This window comes from Hordeum vulgare, chromosome 1H, assembly GCF_904849725.1.
Source record: "Hordeum vulgare subsp. vulgare chromosome 1H, MorexV3_pseudomolecules_assembly, whole genome shotgun sequence".
Lineage (NCBI taxonomy): Eukaryota > Viridiplantae > Streptophyta > Magnoliopsida > Poales > Poaceae > Hordeum > Hordeum vulgare.
In genome coordinates, this window is record NC_058518.1 from 191905739 (window position 1) to 191917381 (window position 11643).

An 11643-nucleotide genomic window follows, 5' to 3' on the forward strand; every position below is an offset into this window, starting at 1 on the left:
GCACCGAACCGAGCAGCTCCTCCCAAGTACGGGATCCCACCCCGATTTTCTCTCCCTCTCTTAACTCTCCCTCCCTCCTCTCACTGCCCAAGGGCCCCGCCGCCCGAAGCCGTCCCCCTCCCCGCCACCTTTCTCCTACCTCCCTCCTCCTTCCTTGTTCTCTTCTCCCGCAACCGAGACCGACCCCTCCTCCCTCGGGATTCCCTTCCCTGAGAGCCTCTCCTCCTTCCTTAGTACCCCTCCCTCCTAGCCTACATAAACCTCACCACCGCCGCGACCACGTTCCCAACCCTAACTCCCCGCCGCCGCCTCCCCTCTCCCCTCGCCGCCCAAGCCCGCTGCCGCCGGTGCATGTACTGCACCCTTCGGCCTCGCCTCCAGGAGCCAGCACACGAGCCCCCCCGAGTCCCCCGAGCGCCACCCCGCAGAGGAGAAGGACCCCGTCGCCGCTGCCCCATCCTCTCCACGCCCCGGAGCTCCCTCCTTCCTCGCCGGCAGCGACGTCCCTCGCCGGTGCAAAGCTACTGCCGTCCAGGTAGTTTCTTCCTCCTCTACTCTCTGTATTCTTTTGTTGTTCGCTTCCTAACCGTTGGATCTTAACCAGTGGCCTAGATTAGATCATATATACCTCTTCGGTTTATCCCAGAAAACCAGTGGTTTATTTTTCCACTTATGACTTTAGCCAGTAGACTTTGCCTGAGCTCGGCCGTTTGCCCGAAGCGTTGAAACAAGCAAGTCCGCAGCCACTAGCAACTAACCACGTGTACCCCTTTGTAGTACTAGTTAGCTGCAGTTTTTCTGTCAAAAATAGCAAAAACAGAAACTTTCAATCTTGTTTTGGCCACAACGTTTTATCCCGAAGTCCAATGACATTGATTCTTTTTCCAGTAGCTCACAAATTTCCTGTAGTTGTTAAAAACATATAATTTTTAAATATAAGTTAGATCAGATTTAGTTAAAACCTTGTTTTGCCTATTTCAGGAGTTTTAAGATAGATTTTAATTTGATTCCTTTTGGTACTGATCACTAGTGATCCTATTTATAAGTGGTCAAAATTTCAGATTTGTTTGAGTATTTTAACTCATTATTTCATGTGAAACAATTTATGTTTCACCGCTTTTAGGTTTTCGGCTAGTTCGTTTTCTACTTTTGTTTTAAAATATTTTCTTTATTATTTCAGAAACATTATTATTGTTTTGTTTATGTTAGTTAACAGTAGTTTTGCAACAAGTTTTTATTTTAGTTTTATTTGTTTTCATGAAAGCAATTCTAGCTCCGTAGTAACGTGCAATTGTTTTCACCGTTGTTTCAAATCCCGTTTGGGAATACTTTCAAAAGGTTTTGTGAAAAACACTTTATTTTATCTTAGTTAAACTTATATCTTAGTTCCTTGTTATTATTTTCTGTTAGACAAAACTATTTAGTGTTTGACGTAGTAGAAGACTCCCTAGTCTCATTTGAAGTTTCTTTCGGATTCTATTTCGCTCTCTCTTTTGTTTTGATTGCTAGAATGATTGCTAGTATGAGTGCTTATGTGAATGATATGTTTGTTATATAGATTCCACCGGAGAGTGACGAGTAGTCTATCAAGTTATTTTCTCGAGGAATTCTTCTTCGTCCACATCACAGGCAAGTCACTTTGATCATACTATCACCTATTCTTTATGCATTGTAGTTCTACCATCCTATGCCCAATTGCATGCTGCCTAGGTACTTGGAAACTTTAGTGTAAGTTGTAGTATCATGTGGTAGGAACACAACAACCCCGACACTTGGCCCCGGGACGACAATTTCTTAATGCTATGCTTGAGTAGACGCGTTATCGGTTGAGTGTATACCACGAGTGATGCGAGATTCATATAATAATCAAGACCGGACTAAGACAAGATTTTCAAGACCTCGGACGCAATGCAACACTGGGTGAAGGACGGTTGATCGGCTCCCTGGAAAACCCAGTGGATGCCCGAGATGCTGGAGAGGCCATGTCATCCTGCGGAAAGCTTCACCCAGGCTCAAAGAGACGGACGGATATTTTCAAGACCCAAGGCTTACCTGCACAACCACAAGTCATTATGGGCTCTGGCTTGGTTGGACAACGCGGCGACTCTGAACAGGCGGTGCTAGCAGATGTAGACGAACGGTAGGAAAGGATGGGCACCGACAGGGATTCAGAGGGACCCGTTGAATGACCATGTTTTGATCATCCGGTTTTCAAACACCCTGAAGTGCGAGGACATACGCGGAGGCGATCAAATCTTGTGGGGAACGTGTGCAAAACTCTGCAGAGTACTCAAACCTAATCGATTAGCCGTGTCCACGGTCATGGACAACTTGAGCCAAAGGAACTGAAGTTATCTGGATTTCTCAACACCCTTATATATATTTGATGAGGGTAATTATTGACAACTCGAGTACGAGAACTGGTTGGCGGAACCATCTCGTTAACAACCAACAATGTAGTAACATTTTGGTTTTAGCCCCCTCTTGATGTAGGAGAAAACTTGCTTTTCGCTAAAAACTTATAGCTCCACGTGCCATACATGCATATAGTATAGAAGATTACTTTTCACCCCTCTCTTATGTGACTTGCCGGCATATTCAATATACTGACCTACACGGCTGCAACGTCGTATGTTGCACATCTTTTTCTTCGACGAGTAAGAGTACGATTCAGGGTTACGGTCTACACTCAACTTGCCGTTGGTGTTTATTGGGACTCCACTCCCTTGACTGCTTCTAGTGAAATAATTAAGGTATATATCATTTTTACGCTATTTACATGTGATTGCACTTTGATATATACATTGATGTACTGTGTGTGCCAGCATCCTGATCCAGGGATGGCACAGATACACAGAGGCTTGACTCGTTTTGAGTCGGGTTGCTGCAGAAATTGTATCAGAGCACATGTTGACTGTAGGACGTGACCCTAGAAATTGGAAATGTCTTAGGAAAGGATCTCTCAAAAACCTTTATTTTCAAGAACACCTTTTACTTCTCATCTCTTCTGACTTCATCAAATGTTCTCCCTCACCTCCAATAGTTATACAATACCCTTACCCCTTTGACCTCATGAAGAATCAACGGAGTTCTACTTCAAAGTAAAGAGGATTTCATCATGCATTTGAAGAATTGAAGCTGCGCCAATTGAAGACTCTCAAGACCCGAAGAATTCGACGACCCTGAAGCGTTCGAATATTTATATGACCATTAGAAGTCCAAACCCCTGTTACTTACCCATGTTAGATACGATGATTTGTGAGCCGTCATTGGTGTGTGTTTTTCGACAGCCACAAATAAAACCTATTCTCAAAAATATTGTTTGTATTGTGTGTATCTCCCTCTTTCCCTCTCTCTCTCTTACCCGTCTCATCCCCAAAACCTCAACCCTACCAGATGGAGTATGAAGCTCGACTTGTAGTCTCTGGACCAATGACCCAGCTGGAGGCTGATATATGGATTCAAAACATGGAGAACCACTTCGGGAGCAACTTGATCTCAAGGAAGTATGAAGTGGAACACGCTCTTTAGTACTTTACACAAAGTTCTGCAATCTAGTGGAAAATGCATCATGCCATACAAGGATTTAGTGGAGCAGAAAGTTGGGGCGAATTCAAGAACACTCTGTTAAGATCCCGACTCATTCAGAAGAGCTATGATAATCCGATGAAGAAGCCTTGTGCATGCAAGATCTGTGGAGAAATAGGACACACCCAGGAAGAACACACGGATGGATGCACTCATTGTGAAGAAAATCACCCAACTGAGGATGCCCAAGTGTTAGATTGCGAGATTCGCTAAACCTTATACAGAGAAATGATTTGGGTGCGGAATGGATTGATCACCATGACGACTTACTCTTATCATTTATCTTGCTATTCGGAATGGTATATCTGAGAGACTTACCCATAGTAAGAAACGACATTCTTTGAAGCTTTTGTTTAAGCCTTAGAATGGTACAAGGAAAGCCCATGTATATGGCACTTGTTGTCACGCGTAGGAAATTTTACGGTGAGGATGAAACCAAGACCCTTCTCTCTGCAGGATAACCACAAATGGTAGACCACCATGAGAACCATCGATATGTTATTTAGAATTGACCACGAGACTGTCAGTTAAGAAGACCCAGTAACGGAAGAAGCTTATATCAACGGGAGAGCATCACCAAAGAATTTAATATGAAGACTGTGCGATGTCAGTTGCCCAAAAACCCCAGAGGATCTATAAAGCATTTTGAGGGACCAGTATCTCTCATTTTAAGTGTGGTAGCATCCCACTTTGCCGGAGATTGGAATTGTTAGAAGACCCCCAAACCCTAACCTTTCTTTCTAGCCTCATCGAATCTCGAGGACGAGATTCATTTTAAGTGAGGTAGTTTGTAACATCCCAAAATTATAAATTTTGGAATGTTAATATAATTATTAGATTGTTTGTTCGTTTGCTGAGTGACTGAAACTTGTGTGAAATTTGAAACTTTTCGAAACTTTTAAATGAGAGGGAATAAAATGACTTTCCCCGTCTCCGGTGAATTCAAATTCAAACTTTTAAAAAGCAACGAGAGAAGATGTCATGACTTCTTCAACTATAAAGAATTTGAACGGAGATATTTGCATTTGAATTTTCCTTGCACTTCCATTCGTTTTCTTCGTGCAAGAAATGCTGGGAAATTCTTCCGTCTTTTGTTTTGCATTTCCATCGCGCGAGAAAAGCCCGGAGAAAAAAATACTCTCTTGCACGCAAGAGAGAGAGCGGAGGAAAATGACCCTCCACCGCACGGGAATTTTTTGAAATGTTGGAGCCAAGAAAAACCCAAAGTTCTTTTGCAAAAATAATTGCAAAAAGAAATAAAGCAAATTTGGGAATTTCTGAAAAAATATTTTTTTCAATTTTTAATTTTGGCTTTAAAAAAATGTTATTCAAGTAGAGATTCTTTTTCTGATATATTATACCATATATTAATATTTTGATTTACTCTCCTTTTGACGTTTATATTTTCTGTTTTAGAAAGGTTTTATATTAGGAAACATTTTATTTTTTTTGCCACCGCCCTGGGCGTATCTTAGCCCAGCCCGATCCCCACTTCCTCTAAAACCGGCCACCGAGCCCCACCTTACTTTCCTTTTTTTTCGGCCCAAGCAGCCCCACCCGAGCCTCCCCACGTTGGTCATTCCCTACCCCTCTCCCTACGTCACCCTCCTCTCTCTTCCTCCCTCGTCTCTTTCCTTCTTCCCTGCAGCTCCGAACCGAGCAGCTCCTCCCCAGTACGGGATCCCACCCCGAATTTCTCTCCCTCTCTTAGCTCTCCCTCCCTCCTCTCACTGCCCAAGGGCCCCGCCGCCCGAAGCCTTCCCCCTCCCCGCCACCTTTCTCCTACCTCCCTCCTCCTTCCTTGTTCTCTTCTCCCGCAACTGAGACCGACCCCTCCTCCCTCGGGATTCCCTTCCCCGAGAGCCTCTCCTCCTTCCTTAGTACCCCTCCCTCCTAGCCTATATAAACCTCACCACCGCCGCGACCCCGGTCCCAACCCTAACTCCCCGCCGCCGCCTCCCCTCTCCCCTCGCCGCCCAAGCCCGCTGCCGCCGGTGCAAGTACTGCACCCTTCGGCCTCGCCTCCAAGAGCCAGCACCCGAGCCCCCCCCCCCCCCCCCGAGTCCCCCGAGCGTCACCCCGCGGAGGTGAAGGACCCCGTCGCCGCTGCCCCATCTTCTCCACGCCCCGGAGCTCCCTCCTTCCTCGCCGGTAGCGACGTCCCTCGCCGGTGCAAAGCTACTGCCGTCGAGGTAGTTTCTTCCTCCTCTACTCTCTGTATTCTTTTGTTGTTCGCTTCCTAACCGTTGGATCTTAACCAGTGGCCTAGATTAGATCATATATACCTCTTCGGTTTATCCCAGAAAACCAGTGGTTTATTTTTCCACTTATGACTTTAGCCAGTAGACTTTGCTAGAGCTCGGCCATTTGCCCGAAGCGTTGAAACAAACAAGTCCGCGGCCACTAGCAACTAACCACGTGTACCCCTTTGTAGTACTAGTTAGCTGCAGTTTTTCTGTCAAAAATAGCAAAAATAGAAACTTTCAATCTTGTTTTGGCCAGAACGTTTTATCCCGAAGTCCAATGACATTTATTCTTTTTCCAGTAGCTCACAAATTTCCTGTAGTTGTTAAATCATATAATTTTTCTTTGTTTCAAATTTTTAAATATAAGTTAAAAACTTGTTTTGCCTATTCGAGGAGTTTAAAGATAGATTTTAATTTGATTCCTTTTGGTTCTGATCACTAGTGATCCTATTTATAAGTGGTCAAAAATTCAGATTTGTTTGAGTATTTTAACTCATTATTTCATGTGAAACAATTTATGTTTCACCGCTTTTAGGTTTTCGGCTAGTTCGTTTTCTACTTTTGTTTTAAAATATTTTCTTTATTATTTCAGAAACATTATTATTGTTTTGTTTATGTTAGTTAACAGTAGTTTTGCAACAAGTTTTTATTTTAGTTTTATTTGTTTTCATGATAGAAATTCTAGCTCCGTAGTAACGTGCAATTGTTTTCACCGTTGTTTCAAATCCCGTTTGGGAATACTTTCAAAAGGTTTTGTGAAAAACACTTTATTTTATCTTAGTTAAACTTATATCTTAGTTCCTTGTTATTATTTTCTGTTAGACAAAACTATTTAGTGTTTGACGTATAGAAGACTCCCTAGTCTCATTTGAAGTTTCTTTCGGATTCTATTTCGCTCTCTCTTTTGTTTTGATTGCTAGAATGATTGCTAGTATGAGTGCTTATGTGAATGATATGTTTGTTATATGGATTCCATCGGAGAGTGACGAGTAGTCTATCAAGTTATTTTCTCGAGGAATTCTTCTTCGTCCACATCACAGGCAAGTCACTTTGATCATACTATCACCTATGCTTTATGCATTGTAGTTCTACCATCCTATGCCCAATTGCATGCTGCCTAGGTACTTGGAAACTTTAGTGTAAGTTGTAGTATCATGTGGTAGGAACACAACAACCCCGACACTTGGCCCCGGGACGACAATTTCTTAATGCTATGCTTGAGTAGACGCGTTATCGGTTGAGTGTATACCACGAGTGATGGGAGATTGATATAATAATCAAGACCGGACTAAGACAAGATTTTCAAGACCTCGGACGCAATGCAACACTGGGTGAAGGACGGTTGATCGGCTCCCTGGAAAACCCAGTGGATGCCCGAGATGCTGGAGAGGCCATGTCATCCTGCGGAAAGCTTCACCCAGGCTCAAAGAGACGGACGGATATTTTCAAGACCCAAGGCTTACCTGCACAACCACAAGTCATTATGGGCTCTGGCTTGGTTGGACAACACGGCGACTCTGAACAGGCGATGCTAGCAGATGTAGACGAACGGTAGGAAAGGATGGGCACCGACACAGATTCAGAGGGACCCGTTGAAAGACCATGTTTTGATCATCTGGTTTTCAAACACCCTGAAGTGCAAGGACATACACGGAGGCGATCAAATCTTGTGGGGAACGTGTGCGAAACTCTGCAGAGTACTCAAACCTAATCGATTAGCCGTGTCCACGGTCATGGACAACTTGAGCCAAAGGAACTGAAGTTATCTGGATTTCTCAACACCCTTATATATATTTGATGAGGGTAATAATTGACAACTCGGGTACGAGAACTGGTTGGCGGAACCATCTCGTTAACAACCAACAATGTAGTAACATTTTGCTTTTAGCCCCCTCTTGATGTAGGAGAAAACTTGCTTTTGGCTAAAAACTTATAGCTCCACCTTCCATATATGCATATAGTATAGAAGATTACTTTTCACCCCTCTCTTATGTGACTTGCCGGCATATTCAATATGCTGACCTACACGGCTGCAACGTCTTATGTTGCAGATCTTTTTCTTCGACGAGTAAGAGTACGATTCAGGGTTACGATCTACACTCAACTTGCCGTTGGTGTTTATTGGGACTACACTCCCTTGACTGCTTCCGCTGAAATAATTAAGGTATATATCAGTTTTACGCTATTTACATGTGATTGCACTTTGACATATACATTGATGTACTGTGTGTGCCAGCATACTGATCCAGGGATGGCACAGATACACAGAGGCTTGACTCATTTTGAGTCCGGTCGCTGCATGCTATGTGTGTGAAATGAAGATACCATGCCAACTTGGAACATTTTCAGAGTTCATTTCAAATGCTTTTCAATTTGATGGTCTTATAGCTCAAAATAATCAGTAAATGCATGAAAAATAACAAATGAAGTCCGAAAGGGTTGTAAATTGAAGATGTGGCTTTGAATGGTGCATTTTGAATAGAGAAAAACAAGGGGGTTCAAATAAGTTCAAAAAAAATTGAAATCCCTTTGTAACAGATGAGTTTCCGTATGAAACCCTGATACTTCGAAAGAGATTGTCCGTTTTGTACACGAAGTGCATCCAGTTTTTGCCGTAAATCTCTCTACTTTCTTGCACATGCTATGCGGTTGAAATGATGATACCATGCCAACTTGGAACCTTTTCAGAGTTCATTTCAAATGCTTTTCAATTTCATGGTCTTATAGCTCAAAATAATCAGTAAATGCATGAAAAATAACAAATGAAGTCAGAAAGGGTTGTAAATTGATGATGTGGCTTTGAATGGTGCATTTTGAACACCGAAAAACAAGGGGGTTCAAATAAGTTCAAAAAAATTGAAATCCCTTTGTAACAAACGAGTTTCCGTATGAAACCCTAATACTTCGAAGGAGATTGTCTGTTTTGTACACGAAGTGAATTTAGTTTTTGCCGTAAGCCTCTCAAATTTCATGCAAATGCTATGTGGGTGAAATGATGATACCATGCCAACTTGGAACCTTTTCAGAGTTCATTTCAAATGCTTTACAATTTCATGGTCTTATAGCTCGAAATAATCAGTAAATGCATGAAAAATAAAAAATGAAGTCAGAATGGGTTGTAAATTGATGATGTGGCTTTGAATGGTGCATTTTGAACACAGAAAAACAAGGGGGTTCAAATAAGTTCAAAAAAAATTAAAATCCCTTTGTAACAGACGAGTTTCCGTATGAAACCTTCATACTTTGAAGGAGATTGTCTGTTTTGTACACGAAGTGCATCCAGTTTTTGCCGTAAGCCTCTCTACTTTCTTGCACATGCTATGTGGGTGAAATGATGATACCATGCCAACTTGGAACCTTTTCAGAGTTCATTTCAAATGCTTTACAATTTCATGGTCTTATAGCTCGAAATAATCAGTAAATGCATGAAAAATAAAAAATGAAGTCAGAATGGGTTGTAAATTGATGATGTGGCTTTGAATGGTGCATTTTGAACACAGAAAAACAAGGGGGTTCAAATAAGTTCAAAAAAAATTAAAATCCCTTTGTAACAGACGAGTTTCCGTATGAAACCTTGATACTTTGAAGGAGATTGTCTGTTTTGTACACGAAGTGCATCCAGTTTTTGCCGTAAGCCTCTCTACTTTCTTGCACATGCTATGTGGGTGAAATGATGATACCATGCCAACTTGGAACTTTTTCAGAGTTCATTTCAAATGCTTTACAATTTCATGGTCTTATAGCTCAAAAATATCAGTAAATGCATGAAAAGTAACAAATGAAGTCAGAAAGGGTTGTAAATTGATGGTGTGGCTTTGAATGGTGCATTTTGAACACAGAAAAACAAGGGGGTTCAAATAAGTTCAAAAAAATTGAAATCCCTTTGTAACACATGAGTTTCCGTATGAAACCCTCATACTTCGAAGGAGATTGTCTGTTTTGTACACGAAGTGCATTCAGTTTTTGCCGTAAGCCTCTCTACTTTCTTGCACATGCTATGTGGGTGAAATGATGATACCATGCCAACTGGGAACCTTTTCAGAGTTCATTTCAAATGCTTTACAGTTTCATGGTCTTATAGCTCAAAATAATCAGTAAATGCATGAAAAATAACAAATGAAGTCAGAAAGGGTTGTAAATTGATGATGTGACTTTGAATGGTGCACTTTGAACACAGAAAAACAAGGGGGTTCAAATAAGTTTAAAAAAAATTGAAATCCCTTTGTAACAGACGAGTTTCCGTATGAAACCTTGATACTTCGAAGGAGGTTGTCTGTTTTGTACACGAAGTGCATCTAGTTTTTGCCGTAAGCCTCTCTATTTTCTTGCACATGCTATGTGGGTGAAATGATGATACCATGCCAACTTGGAACACTTTCAGAGTTCATTTCAAATGATTTACAATTTCATGGTCTTATAGCTCAAAATAATCAGTAAATGCATGAAAAATAACAAATGAAGTCAGAAAGGGTTGTAAATTGATGATGTGGCTTTTAATGGTGCATTTTGAACACAGAAAAACAAGGGGGTTCAAATAAGTTCAAAAAAATTGAAATCCCTTTGTAACACATGAGTTTCCGTATGAAACCCTTATACTTCCAAGGAGATTGTCTGTTTTGTACACGAAGTGCATCCAGTTTTTGCCGTAAGCCTCTCTACTTTCTTGCACATGCTATGTGGGTGAAATGATGATACCATGCCAACTTGGAACCTTTTTTGAGTTCATTTCAAATGCTTTACAACTTCATGGTCTTATAGCTCAAAATAATAAGTAAATGCATGAAAAATAATAAATGAAGTCACAAAGGGTTGTAAATTGATGATGTGGCTTTGAATGGTGCATTTTGAACACAGAAAAACAAGGGGGTTCAAATAAGTTCAAAAAATTGAAATCCCTTTGTAACAGACGAGTTTCCGTATGAAACCTTGATACTTCGAAGGAGATTGTTTGTTTCGTACACGAAGTGCATCCAGTTTTTGTCATAAGCCTCTCTATTTTCTTGCACATGCTATGTGGGTGAAATGCTGATACCATGCCAACTTGGAACCTTTTCTGAGTTCATTTCAAATGCTTTTCAATTTCATGGTGTTATAGCTCAAAATAATCAGTAAATGCATGAAATATAACAAATGAAGTACGAAAGGGTTGTAAATTGATGATGTGGCTTTGAATGGTGCATTTTGAACACAGAAAAACAAGGGGGTTCAAATAAGTTCAAAAAAATTGAAATCCCTTTGTAACAGACGAGTTTCCGTATGAAACCTTGATACTTCGAACGAGATTGTGTGTTTTGTACGCGAAGTGCATCCAATATTTGCCGTAAGCCTCTCTACTTTCTTGCAGATGCTATGTGGGTGAAATGATGATACCATGCCAACTTGGAACCTTTTCAGAGTTCATTTCAAATGCTTTACAATTTCATGGTCTTATAGCTCGAAATAATCAGTAAATGCATGAAAAATAAAAAATGAAGTCAGAATGGGTTGTAAATTGATGATGTGGCTTTGAATGGTGCATTTTGAACACAGAAAAACAAGGGGGTTCAAATAAGTTCAAAAAAATTAAAATCCCTTTGTAACAGACGAGTTTCCGTATGAAACCTTGATACTTTGAAGGAGATTGTCTGTTTTGTACACGAAGTGCATCCAGTTTTTGCCGTAAGCCTCTCTACTTTCTTGCACATGCTATGTGGGTGAAATGATGATACCATGCCAACTTGGAACCTTTTCAGAGTTCATTTCAAATGCTTTACAATTTCATGGTCTTATAGCTCAAAAATATCAGTAAATGCATGAAAAATAACAAGTG